Source organism: Ictidomys tridecemlineatus, chromosome 15 (assembly GCF_052094955.1).
Source record: "Ictidomys tridecemlineatus isolate mIctTri1 chromosome 15, mIctTri1.hap1, whole genome shotgun sequence".
Lineage (NCBI taxonomy): Eukaryota > Metazoa > Chordata > Mammalia > Rodentia > Sciuridae > Ictidomys > Ictidomys tridecemlineatus.
Window position 1 is genome coordinate 2,685,573 of NC_135491.1, and position 13,817 is coordinate 2,699,389.

A 13,817-nucleotide genomic window follows, 5' to 3' on the forward strand; every position below is an offset into this window, starting at 1 on the left:
ACCAGGGCTGTGCTCAGGGCACTTGGGGACCGTCCCTTCCACTCTGGCCTGCTCCTCCTTGGTCTAGTCTTTATCTACACTGGGACACCCTCAAGGTGTTAATGTCCTGTTTGGACTTTGGCAAATGCTCCCTTAGAGGCTCAGCAGGAGTGTGGTTCCCACACTGACATGAGGACATCCAGCTTTCGGGGTCTGACGTCTTTCCCAGGACAGACAGTGGCTCTTTGTGGAGCTGGTGGGACCCAGTCAGTCTGTAGCAGGGCCTGCGTTCTGCCTTGTCCCCTAGATTGACAGTGAGGCCCAGGTCAGGGGACACTCAGCACATGTGAGCACAGGTCAAAATGTCCCAGCAGCCGAGGCCTCCCTCTGTCTCTGGCTTTGCTCTGTCTCTGTGAGCTGGGTCATGACAGCCAAGGTTCGTCGTCAGAGATTAAAATGCACACACACAGATAGCAGTGACAAAGATGAAGCACTTTACTGCAAGCTGCTGCTGTCTTATATAGAAAGTGAGAGTCGGTTGTCTTAAACCAGGTGTAGAGAATCAAATGTAACTGCGTTACTATTACTGTTCTTGATGGAGTCTGCCTGCAAACAGGATATTCTGTCAAGGTATAGATAAGTAACAGCGGACATGCTTGCAAACGAGGTGTCTGCTGTCCTTGGGAGGGCCTGCTCGCAAACGAGAGGCTTCTTCAAGGTTTAGATAGGTAACAACAAACATGCTTGAAAACGAGGTGTCTGCTGACCTTGGGAGAACTTGCCTGCAAACGGGATGTTCTGCCAAGTGGGCTAGGAGGGCGCTGAGAAAAAATTTTTTATCTGTTCTAAACAAAGAGCAGAGCTCAGCATACTCCAGGCCGAGAGTAGATTAGCCATGAGAAGCGGGTCACTTCTGATTAGAAAGTAAAACTTCTGTGTGCTATGTTTAATTAGCTGAAAGACCTGATTTATTGAAGTTGGAAGGCTGCCTTTTTTGTTCACAATACTATAAAAAGATTGCTTGTACACAATAAAGGACTTTTTTTCTGCTGCTGCTTTGCTTGCTCTGCTTCTTCTTCTTCTTTGTTTTCCCATGCTGACCTGCAAGTGAATTACTGCAACAATTGGCGTAGTCGGCAGGATCCAGCACCGAAAGGGTAAGCACCCCGGGTTAAGAAAACGAAAGGGGGACTTTCGGGATTCAAAAAATATCGAAAGGTATCGCCCCAAGTTGAAAGAAACTTTAGGGGGAACTTTCAGAACTAACAAATATCGAAAGGTATCGCCCCAAGTTGAAAGAAACTTTAGGGGGAACTTTCAGAACTAACAAATATCGAAAGGTATCGCCCCAGGTTGAAAGAAACTTTAGGGGGAACTTTCAGAACTAACAAATATCGAAAGGTATCGCCCCAGGTTGAAAGAAACTTTAGGGGGAACTTTCAGAACTAACAAATATCGAAAGGTATCGCCCCAAGTTGAAAGAAACTTTAGGGGGAACTTTCAGAACTAACATGGGAAACTCCCAGTCTTTAAAGGAACAATATGTGGAGTTACTACAAGGATTATTATATTCCATAGGTGTGAAAACATCTCATAAGAGACTCAAGGAGTTATTTAAATTATAGAATGTCATTGTCACTGGTTCCAATATCAAACTAAGATCCAGTTAAATTTAGGGGAATAGAAATTGATTCAAAAAGAGCTCCGTAAGCAGCATCAGGCTGGGAATGTTATTTCTTTGAAGATTTGAACATTGTGTAGCGCTATTACTCAAGCATTATAATTATTAGACAGCAATAATAAAAAGGGCTCTCTTTGTAAAAGACAAGTTAATACATCAGAATCTGATAATAAGGTTAACAAAACGGAGCCCAAAGAAAATATTTGTGATACTATAGATGACTCTCCTAAATCAGATCTGAGTGATGAGGAAGATTCAGAAAGTTCAGATAGTGACTCCAGTATGAAAGAAATTATGGAGGGCCTTAGTGGATAATATGAAATTTAAAAAGCAAAGGTCCTCTCTTAAACCTACTACTCCTTCTAATATTTCTCTCTTTCCAATGACAGAGTATAGAGTTAATGTGGGTAGAAAACAACAATGTTTTTCATTTCCTCTTACTATGACACATGATGATGATGATGATGATCTTGCAGCCCCTCCTGGTTGTTTTGTTGATCCACTACATTTGTATCCTATAACTAGACAACAAAACCTTCAAAATCCCCTAATGATTGATGTTCACTATACTGCTATGGAATATAAGTTTATAAAGGATTTATAAGCTACAGCCTTTCAATATGGCCCTCAGTCTCCCTTTGTGCTAGGGGTGTTAGAAAATTTGGGAACTTCTAAATTACTTATTCCTTTGGATTGGGAGGCATTAGCCAAAAAAGTTTTGGAGGGATCTCAATTGGTTACAGTTGAGAAGTTGATGGGAAGATGAGGCACAAAAACAAGCTGAAGAGAGTGAAGCTCAAAATCCCGCAGGACCCAAGGAGGATAAGTTAATGGGGGAAGGTAATTACCCTGCCTTTAGAGACAGGCTCTATATACAGATCCAGATCTTCAACAAGTTTAGAGACAGGCTCTATATACAGATCCAGATCTTCAACAAGTTTAGAGACAGGCTCTATATACAGATCCAGATCTTCAACAAGTTTGACAGGTTTTCTTAAGAGCTTAGAGATGTGTGATACCCACTGGTCAGGCACAACCTTCCTTTACTAAATCTATACAAGGGGCTACTGAAACTTACACTGATTTTCTTGCAAGACCACGTACTTTTGTTATGAAGGCAATGGGTCAAGATCAAATAGCAAAGGTATTATTAGAAACATTAACATTTGAAAATGCAAATCCTAAATGTAAGCATATTTTGGGGCCATTAAAAGGGCAAAACGTCTCATTGAGTAAATATGTGAGCTTGTGCTGGAGTGGGAGAAATTGAACATCAAAGTTTCTGTTTTTGCTGCAGCCATGGCTGGAGCCCTTAAACCCAATAAATCAGGAACTTGTTTCAATTGTGGATAAACAGGTCATTTTAAAAGGGATTGTAAAAAATAAAATAAAATATATAAATAAAATTTTATGATACTTTCTAATTACTGGCTGGTCATTTTTCTAGGACTCTTACCTTTTCCTAGATTCTGTATTTTTTTGAGCTCATAATTTTGACCCTACAGACCTAAGTTAATGTTTTTCTGATCAGTTCTATTTTTGATCAACTGTGAAATATTTAAACATTACAATGGAAATTTCACCTAAAATAGCTATAAGGCCTTTATTGTGTTATGTGTGCACATTTGTATTATATGTTGTATGTCTGTGTGTGTATGTCCATATGTCATGTACATGATATAAAGATTGATATATATGTAAAGAGCGCTCATAAAAATTAAAAAAAAATGGATCCAAATATTTTTAATTCACTGATTTAAATTGTTCAATTTAAATTGGGTAAACAGATAAAAATAAGACGTCTTTAACATGTTAATGACTGATATGCTTTGGTTCTAGGATTTTTTTTTTCAACAACAACAAAAAAAAATGGCTAACACGGTTCATTATACTTGTCTAATGTTTTGATAAAATAAGTAAATTAATTAGACATAAGATTATTTGTTTATAAATATTTGTTAAATATCTGATTGATTTACAAGGTTAATATGCTAAATGTTAAATATACCATTAAATGCTTTTAACTCCTTAAATTACATTAGATAACATTATTAATAATTTTTTAAGTTGGTAAATAATATAAATAAGTAAATAAATAAATGGTCCTTTATCATCCCTAATATTTAGACACTATATTTTCATAATATGGTAAACAAATGTGATTAATTGTATACTACAAATAACAAAATATCTCTTATTAAAATGGAATAATTTGCCTAAATTCAAAAATTTACAAAGATTATTTCAAAATATAAATAAAAAAGGGGTTAACAAAAAATAAATAAATAAAAGTTTCTAGATATGGATTTAAAAAAAAAAAAATGTGTTTCCGGAAGTGAGTAAATAAAAGGATTTAAACAAGTGATAAAAAAGGTCTATGTATGTTGGCTATATAGTTTTAAGTAAGTGATAAAGAAGGTCTGTGTACGTTGGCTATATATGTAAATTTTTGAACAAATAATCTTGAAAAAATTAAGGATTATACAGATATGGTTAAACAACAACTGTTATTTTACAATATTCTAATATGTTATTTGTTTAAGAGCTAAACTTAATTAATATAAAAACATCAATAGTAATTATGGTACTATTACTCTTCTTTGTATATTAAATGTGTTCATATTTTCCAGGTATACAAGTCATTAAGATAAAAGCTTTAAAAAAAAAAAAAATTACATCAAGCTGGTGTTCTCCAAAAGGTTGCATGGTAATTTAGGCTTATAAAAATAACATACTAAAAAATATTTATATCATTTAATGTTCTATAACTGGGCCTATTATCAATAAGATATATAAAGTTTTATGTTACTTTTTACAACACTGAGGTACAATTTAAATGTATTTTTTAAATTAATGAGAGCCTTATCTACATAAAGGTTAATATTATAAAACACAAGAACATTTTTCTATTTTTCTAAATAAGGCTAAAAGCTTTCAGCCTTTCTTTATTTCATGTTTTAGATGTGTTATCATATTGTGTTAGTTTTTACTCAAATAAACTTAAACAATTATTTATATATAAAATTTATAATATAATATTAAAAAAAATAAATAAAAAATAAAATAAACTTTAAAACTACAACACTTTACTTAATTTATAAAGATAGCCCTACTTACCTAAGATAAGACTCTATGTCCTATCTGACTACATGTAAAAATAACAACAAAATTAGTAGGCCAAATTTCAGTATATTTTACTCATATTAGAGCACATTCTACACTGCCAGGACCATTAATTAAAAAAAAAAATCAAAATATTGATTAACTATTATTCCCCTTACAAAAGGCTCATCTAGAACATACTTTACTTTATACAAACACTAAAGGACTTTATAATAAATACAAAATAACTGTTCATCATGTGCTTCTTTTAATATTCCTTACTGTCCTCCTGGTGTTAATCCAAGGGGACTCCATCCTTATGCCCTTTAACAAATGGATGTTGTTATAATTCAGTCATTTGGACAACTAGATATGTACATCATACTATTGACACTAATACTCATTTTCTTGGGCCACAGTTTATCTTAAAAAAAAAAAAAGGCTGATGCAATCATTTCTCATTTATTATCTTGTTTTGCTATCATGGAAATTCCTTAAAAACTTAAACTGACAATGCACCTACATATACCTCACAAAAATTACATTCATGACATTACACATACATTTGACATACCTTGTAATAGTCAGGGTCAAGCTATTATAGAAAGGATAAATCATACGTTAAGAAAATATATACTAAAAATAAAAAGGGGGGATATGGCTATGGCTTATATACCTCAAAATATACTTCATAAAACTTTACTAACTTTAAATTTTTTAAATGTCTGGTCAACTTCCAAGGTTCCTGCAGCCCAGCAACATTTCTCTACATTTATATCTCAGCCATTATTTCTACAAATTGGAAATACCTATGTGGAACAGGGATGAAAATAAAGAATGGATTTCTAGGTTGTTGCACCACATGGGAAGGGGGTTTGCTCTTATTTCTACAGGTAAAACACCTTTCTAGGTACCTTCAAGACTTATCAAATTGCTGAATAAGTGACCCATTTGTCAGACAATTTCAGGAGCTGGCAATGCAGAGAGCTTCTACAATGGCAACGAGAACAGCGGACCCCCCAACATGGGGACAGATAAAAAAGTTGATTCAAGAAGCTGAAAAAAAAAAAAAACCCTTCAAAAGGCAAATCAGCCTTTAAATCCTGTTAATCTTTTATTAGCTATGCTTGCCATTATTAATTGCCAGGTAAGTATAGTTTCTGCTCATTCTTTTGCTTATTGGGCCTATGTTCCTAACCCTCCTTTGGTGCACAGTGTTTCCTGGGGAAAACCTGAAGTTCGTGTGTGTATTAATAATACTAATTTCCCCCCCTAATGTATGTGGGGGAATTAAAAATATTCCATTCTATAAAAATCTGTATAATATTTCTAATATAACTGTAGCTGTTGAAGGAGTCCCATTGTGTATAGGGGCTCGTTCTTTCTGTTTGCCTCTTATAGCACATAACAACTCTTTCTTATATTAGTTGGGGAGTTAATTATCATAGTTACCCTACTGCTGTTTTTACTGTCATATCTTCCCGAGGATTTAATACCTCTAGTATGTATGTTAATCAATCATGACTATTATCTGAAGAATGTTTTGTCAGAACTCATCTTCCTTTATGTTCAGCTAAATATTTTGAAACATTTTTAACTCATTTAAAGTGAAAAAAAAAAAGTCATGATCATCACCCTAAAACAGTAGTCAAATATCAAAATATCACTATAGTTGGGTGGAGTCTTAATCATTCTAAATTTATAAAAAGTTGGTCAAATCGTACTTTAAGATGGCATCGACATAATGGGACAATAAATGCTTGGGGTAATGAGACAAAATGCAACATTATGCTTTGGTCTCTCCAATGTTACAGGATGTAAGGTTTTCCAATACTCAAGGGGATATATGGAAATTATGGGCAGTATCTGGGAAACTCACTGTATGGACTGGAAATTTCAAGTTAGATGTATCCCATTCCTCTCCTTTTGAAGTACATCTACATAATAATCTGACTTATTTTTCTACATGTGTTAAATTCCCTTATTCTCTTATGATTGAAAACTGGGAATGTAACTTGGGGAACAATATCATGTATAAACTGTTATCTTACTCAATGTGGAAATAGAACTAATTGGGAATTAATAGAAATTAATAATTATTCTTTAGTTATTGTTAAAGCTCGCACAGAATTGTGGGTGCCTGTTAAGTTGACTCATCCTTGCTCTGATTCATTGTCTGTTACTCATTTGTACAATGCTGTTCAAGTTTTGTTATATTGCTCACTACAATTAATAGGAATAGTTATAGCTTCATTCCTTGCAGTTGCTTCTGTAACTGCCACTGCTGCGATAGCTAGTGTTGCTTTGCATCAAGACATTCAAACTGCGAATTTCATGAGAACATGGCATCAAGATGCTCATTTAATATGGCAACAACAAAAGGACTTAACTCTCAATTAACTACAGATGTGATCAATTTACAACATGCTGTTTCCTGGCTTGGCGATCAAGTGACTATCTTGGCTACCAGAAGTGTACTGAAGTGTGACTGGAATTCTTCTCATATTTGTGTGACTCCTGTGCCATATAATACCAGTGATTCCTGGGAAATTGTTAAAGGATGGTTAAATGGACATCAAAATTTAACTTTAGAAATTATGAATTTGTAAAAGACTATTATGGTCACCTTTAGTAAGACATTACCTGAACTAACAGGATCTGACATTTTACAAAAATTGTCTTCAAGTATTGCTAATTTAAATCCTTTAAGTCATTTCTCTACCTTGTTGTCAACTTCTTTAGGTAACACTGTAATAATTTTTGTTTTATGTTTTGTTTTGTATATAGTCATCCAATGCTGGAAAAAGCAAAAGCAACTGAAACATGAAACCTCTCTTGTCGCTTCTGCTAAGGCTCATTTACAAAAACAAAAGGAGGGAGATGTAGAGAATCAAATGTAACTGCGTTACTATTACTGTTCTTGATGGAGTCTGCCTGCAAACGGGATATTCTGTCAAGGTATAGATAAGTAACAGCGGACATGCTTGCAAACGAGGTGTCTGCTGTCCTTGGGAGGGCCTGCTCGCAAACGAGAGGCTTCTTCAAGGTTTAGATAGGTAACAACAAACATGCTTGAAAACGAGGTGTCTGCTGACCTTGGGAGAACTTGCCTGCAAACGGGATGTTCTGCCAAGTGGGCTAGGAGGGCGCTGAGAAAAAATTTTTTATCTGTTCTAAACAAAGAGCAGAGCTCAGCATACTCCAGGCCGAGAGTAGATTAGCCATGAGAAGCGGGTCACTTCTGATTAGAAAGTAAAACTTCTGTGTGCTATGTTTAATTAGCTGAAAGACCTGATTTATTGAAGTTGGAAGGCTGCCTTTTTTGTTCACAATACTATAAAAAGATTGCTTGTACACAATAAAGGACTTTTTTTCTGCTGCTGCTTTGCTTGCTCTGCTTCTTCTTCTTCTTTGTTTTCCCATGCTGACCTGCAAGTGAATTACTGCAACACCAGGAAGCTCCTGGGGCCAATCATAGTAAAGGTCAGGTCATCACCTACGGTGCACGCATGTCCGCCCTGCTTAAGATTCATGGGGATCACGAACTGTCCACAAGTGCGGAAGACGGGACGACCAACTAGAGAATTTTCAAAACCACTTGTTATCCACCCACTGGCCATTTCCCTGCTGCCATATTGCATTAGGGGCTCCTTATCTGGAAGACCTGGGGAGTTCTTAGGGAAACTCCCAAGAGGTCATACATTCAGGACACACAGCACCTGCTCAGCCTCCTACCTCGGGGAGGGTAGGCCCAAGGTGGACCTCTCATCAAGGACAGGCAAAGCAAGGCCTCCCCCAAGGGCTGTGAGCCCTTGCTCTTACTGGCCTGTCCACTCCTCACTACAGAAATCCCACAAAAACATCACCAGTAAAAAGAAATGAAATGAATCCTTGTCCTGCACACTTACGGAAAACAAAATAGCAGCTCTCGTGACTGTTCACACCCTGTCCTGAATGATCTCTCCATGAACCTGTCATTCACTCGACTGTACACGTGATGTGTGTGTCTGTTTCACAGCAGGTGCTCACCTGTGGGGTATGTTTCTCCACGTGAGGACGGTCACTTACCCATAAATAAATTATAAGGATAATTACTCTAACACATTACTATTAAATATTTTAATCTCTCATTATTTGTGGTGAGATAAATGCAAAATATTTCCATCCCTAATATTCTATTGACCAGGCCTTGACTAGACACACCAGAGACACCTCCAGTATTAACAAAGACAAATAGAAAACTTGCGGTTATTGAAATTTTCTATGAAATTCTTAGGGGTCAAAAGAAGAGCATTTCCCTCTCTCTCTCTCTCCCCCTCCCCCTCTCTCTCCCCCTCCCTCTCTCTCCCCCTTTCCCTCTCTCCCTCCCTCTCTCTACCCCTCCCTCCCTCTCCCCCTCTCTCTCCCTCTCTCCCCCTTTCCTCTCTCTCACCCTCTCTCTCTCTCTCTCTCTCCCTCTCTCCCTCACTCTCTCCCCCCTTTCCTCTCCCTCTCCCTCCCTCTCTCCCTCTCCCTCTCTCTCCCTCTCTTCCTCTCTCTCTCCCTCTCCCTCTCCCTCCCTCTCTCCCTCTCCCTCTCTCTCCCTCTCTCTCCCCCTCCCTCCCTCTCCCTCTCTCCCTCACTCTCTCCCCCCTTTCCTCTCTCTCCCTCTCTCTCCCTCCCTCCCTGTCTCTCCCTCTCTCTCTCCCTCTCTCTCCCTCTCACTCTCCCCCCCTCTCTCCCTCCTTCTCTCTCTCTCCCTCTCCCTCTCCCCCCCTCCCTTTCTCTCCCTCTCACTCTCCCTCTCTCTCTCTCCCCCTCCCTCCCTCTCCCCCCCCTCTCCCCCTCCCTCTCCCTCACTCTCTCCTTCTCTCCCCCCCTCCCCTCCTCTCTCCCCCTCCCTCTCTCTGTTTCTAAGGTGGCGGTTTAAGTCACCTTTTTCATCTCTGTGACAAAGACCTGACATGAACAATTAGAGGAGGAGAGGTTTATTTGGCTCACAGTGTCCAATGCCGCAGTCAGGCTGGGCACAATTCAGGAGCCACTTGTCAAGCAGAAAGGAACTTTATTTTTAGAACCACACCCCTCACCACAGGAGCTCTTCAGGAATCCCCTCAGAGCCCAACTGCCACCACGGGCTTCCCACAAGCCTCTCAACCGGCCCCCTCCTCCTGCTCTGGAGGCCGATTGGCTGGGTTGCATGGGCGGAGCCAAAAGAGTCCCCCAATGAGCAGCTCTGGAGTCTGGAAGGGCGGGGAAACAGCCCAATGAGCATCACCGCAGAGGAGCCAATTAGCTGGCAGCTGGAAGTTTGCTGGGCCCCTTGGGCTGCGGCTCACCACAGTGCTCGGCCTCAGTTCCCAGTGGCCAACCCACTGCTCTGGGCCCCAGAGGAGGAGGGCATCATGGTAGAAGGGCCTGGGGCAGGAAAGCAGCTCAGGACGCAGCAACAAAGCAGCAGACACAGCGTCTGCCCACCAGGGACCAGACAGAAACCCACAGGACAGCCCCAGGGACCCCTCCTCCAGCTGTGCCAACCTGCCCACAGTTATTGCCCATTCACTAATCAGGGCATTAAGCCTGGATCAGGTTACCAGGTGCCACAGGACTCCTCCCCTGATCATGTCACCTCTGAAAGCTCTTGCATTGTCTCCTACATGAGCTTCTGGGGACAAGTCACATCTAAACCATAACAAGTGCTGGAATTCTTGACTTTAGTCTTAAGAACAGTCTGCGTGTGCTCATTCTGGAGACTAAGAGGGGTAACAGGCCGACCACCAAGAAGGAGGCTGGGGCCTGGGACAGGGGAAGAGAATTTCTTGATCCTGGGCCAAGACCAAGATGAACCCGGGAAAATATAAGAGTCAAACAGACTTAGAACATTCTTTTCTATCTGCTTTTTGAAAATGGTTCCTGCTAAGTGTGAATGTGGTCCATCAAGAGAAATAAGCCTGGGAAGGATAGGACTCAGGGGTGTATGGCCTTGGGTTCTAAGGACTTCAACTTTGAGGTTTTCTTGTAGGGTCCCTACATTTGCTAGGGAAAGGGAGAATTCACGTTTGGATGATTTTACGCACTTGAATTCATGCCCATAGAAATAGAGCCTCAAAAGCAGCCTCAGAAAATCATGAGGAGTGTGAGAAGGTAGAGGGAGAGTGAGTCAGTGAAGGAGAACGGAAAGGAGGAGGGGAGAGGAGGAATGATCACAAGGGGATGCACCATCCTGCAGGGGGAGGAGGAGGGGAGGGGGAGGGAAGAGGGAGGGGGAGGGGAAGGGGAGGGAGAGGGGGAGGGAAGTTAAGGGGAGGAGTAGGACAGGGGGAGGAGGGAAGGAGGAGGGATAGAGAATAAGGGGAAGGAGGCAATGGAGGAGGGAGGGGAGGAAGGAGGAGGAGGAAGAGGAGAGAAGGAGGGAAGGAGGGGAAGAAGAAAAGAGGAGGAGAAGGAAGAAGGAGGGCACTAGAGAGAGGGAAGAGGTGGAGGAAGAGGAGGGGAGGAGGAGGAAGAGGAGGAGGAGGAAGAGAGGGAGGAGAAGGAGGAGGAAGAAGAGAGGAGGAGGAGGAGGACAGGGCAGTGGGAAGCAGAGCCCCCGCAGGAGCACCTGGAGGGGGGTTCTCTGTGGACCCTGAGGACAAGGAGGTGTGAGCTGGGGACCCCCCTCCCCTCACCTGGGAGCTGGGTGAGTGAGGTGCCCCCTGCCCTCTGTCTTTCCCCTCCATGTCTCCATGCCCCTGGGTGTCGGTGCCCCTCGCCCACCCCCTGCACCTCCCTGTCCCTCCCTCTGTTCCTCTGTCTCTAGGTCCCCAGACTCTGCTCCCACTGGGCTCCTGGGTGGCTCCAGGTCTGCTCCCCTTTCCACAGACGCTTTCCTGAGGTGGGCAGGGGACCCCTGTAGGCTGCCACTCAGCCCAGGTCATGCTGCTGGACAGAGGGGTCCCAGCCAGATGTGAGAATCAGCAGGAAGGCAGGTGACATGGACTCCCCAGGGTCACCCCAGCACATTTTGAACTTTATTGTAAGTTTCCTTTGATCAAAGTTTCTTCATTTCTGTGCGTCATCAGCTGGATGTACTTTCCATCACACATTTGCTCACTTGCCTTGTGACCCCTCCCCTTGCCTGTTGGTTACCAGGAGAATAAAATGGCCAAACGTGGCACATGGTTGGGGACCAGTTGTTGTGACTGGGAATCAGGTGACTTCCAGCAGGTCTCAGATGCTCCTGGCCACGCATGTCAGGCTCCAGGCTGGCCGTGACACCCAGCTGCATGTCCATGGGCTGTCTTGTGCCTGCTGGGGTCCCTAGGTCCCTGTCCTTGCAGCATGAAATCTGAGTGGTGTCCCGGGCTAGTGGAAGGCAAGGGTGGTATAGACACTGGGCTCAGTGAAAGGGTCCTGTCTTTGGGAGGAAGGAGGAGTGGCTGTCCCCTGCATGAGCTTGAGGTAATTCAGCTGGGCGTAGGTCACATCCTGGGGGGCACCAGATGCAGCCACCTGGAGTGAGGAGAGAGTGGTGACAGGTGAGGCTGGTGTCTGGGGAGCTGGGGACTGGAGGGGACAGGACCCTAATGAAACCCTTCAGGCTGTCCTCTCCCTCTGATGTGTCCTTCATGACCAGGAATGGCCCTGACTCAGGGGATAAGTGGACACTCCACAATAGCCCTGATTCTGGGCACAGGTGACACCCCAGGAGTCTTCATCTGCAGGGCTCTGTGGAGGGGACAGAGGTAGGCGATTCCTGAGTCCACTCTGGCTGTGCCCCTCACCTCCCACAGGGAGCTGGAGGGACCTGCAGCCAGCAGTCAGCTATCCATGCCCAGCAGAACTTCCAGGGGCTTCTCAGGCTCTGCCAGAGCAGAGGCACCTGCAGGACTGAGCCCTGCCCACCTCTGCCCCTGCCACCATTACACCTGCTCCTCATGCATCACCTGCAGCACCTGGACTCGAGCGGGCTGGACAGGTCAGCCTGGGCCCACTGGCCTCACACTGCTGCTCCTTGGCAGGACCCTCTTCCTGAGATGCTCTCAGGCCTGTCCCTGTGGTGGGGGCTCTGTCCAGGGTCCCCCCCAGGGAACCCTCCTTGACTGTCCAGTTACCCCTCCTGCTCCTGCCCATGGCCCCCGCCCCACCTGGCTCTGTCCTGGGTTCAAGCCGTCGCCCTGCCTGGTCTCCCCACGCCTGTCTGCCTCTGCCCCGTCTGTCTGTCCCGGGGCTGTCCTGTGTCTGAGCACCAGACTGTGTTTGCTGCTGCTGCCCCAAGCCCCCAGTAGAGCCTTGCCAACAGCAAACCCCCAGGAGTCGGCCATCTGTGTGGCTGGGAGGGGCCAGTGCAGGGCAGGGCTGTGGCCAGGTCCACCTCCTCCTCAGGAGCAGGTGACCGAGCTCAGCAGGGGGAGGAGGCAGAGGAGAGAGGCCAGCGCCCAGGCCTCAGGGCAGGAGGCTGACCAGAGCCCATCAGCACCATCAGCTGGGAGGAGAGAAGAGGGCAGCGGGCAGAGAGAGGAGGGCAGAGGAGAGGACGGGTCACCTGGTGGCCTTGGGTGGCCTCTGGGGAGGTGACAGCAGTGCTGAGCCCTGTGTGAGGAGAAGGAGGCAGACCTGTGAGGCCCACACGGGCTCTTGCTGGGTCTCCTGGGTGGTCCTGCTGGTCAGGGTGACAACCAGGGCTTCCCATCCTGTGTGCCCCGGGCACAACTGGCTACTTCCCCTGGGACACCACCACGTCCCCCTCCCCACTCACCTGCCTTCCTGCATTGTCCCCGACACTGGTGTCCCAGGAGGAGGAAGAGGAGCAGCAGGAGGAGGGGAACCGAGACCCCCACCAGAGTCTTCAGACTCCTTCCTAGTCCTGGGCAGAGGTGTGGACGAGGTGCCACGCTGCTTACCTGAGCACCTACTGTGTGCCAGCCCTGTTGGTCTTTCCACCTGTCACCTCCAGCCCTGTCACTCAGGCATCATGGCACTGCCACCCACCCCCCAGGCACAGATGAGGACACTGAGGCTCAGAGGGGGGTCCCCTGCCCAGTCACCCAGCAGGAAGCAGCAGAGCGGGGCCTGAACTGGGGGAGTCTGACTCCCA

At 44.0% G+C, this 13,817-nt stretch overlaps 1 long non-coding RNA gene across 1 annotated transcript; it reads left to right on the top strand.

Annotated features, from left to right (window-relative positions):
* The first annotated feature begins 539 nt into the window (after positions 1-539).
* LOC144370689 (uncharacterized) lies at positions 540-8,144 on the top strand. Its single transcript, XR_013430601.1, has 2 exons — positions 540-1,136; positions 5,721-8,144. It is a non-coding gene; the product is annotated as an uncharacterized LOC144370689 (long non-coding RNA).
* Positions 8,145-13,817: the final 5,673 nt, after the last annotated feature.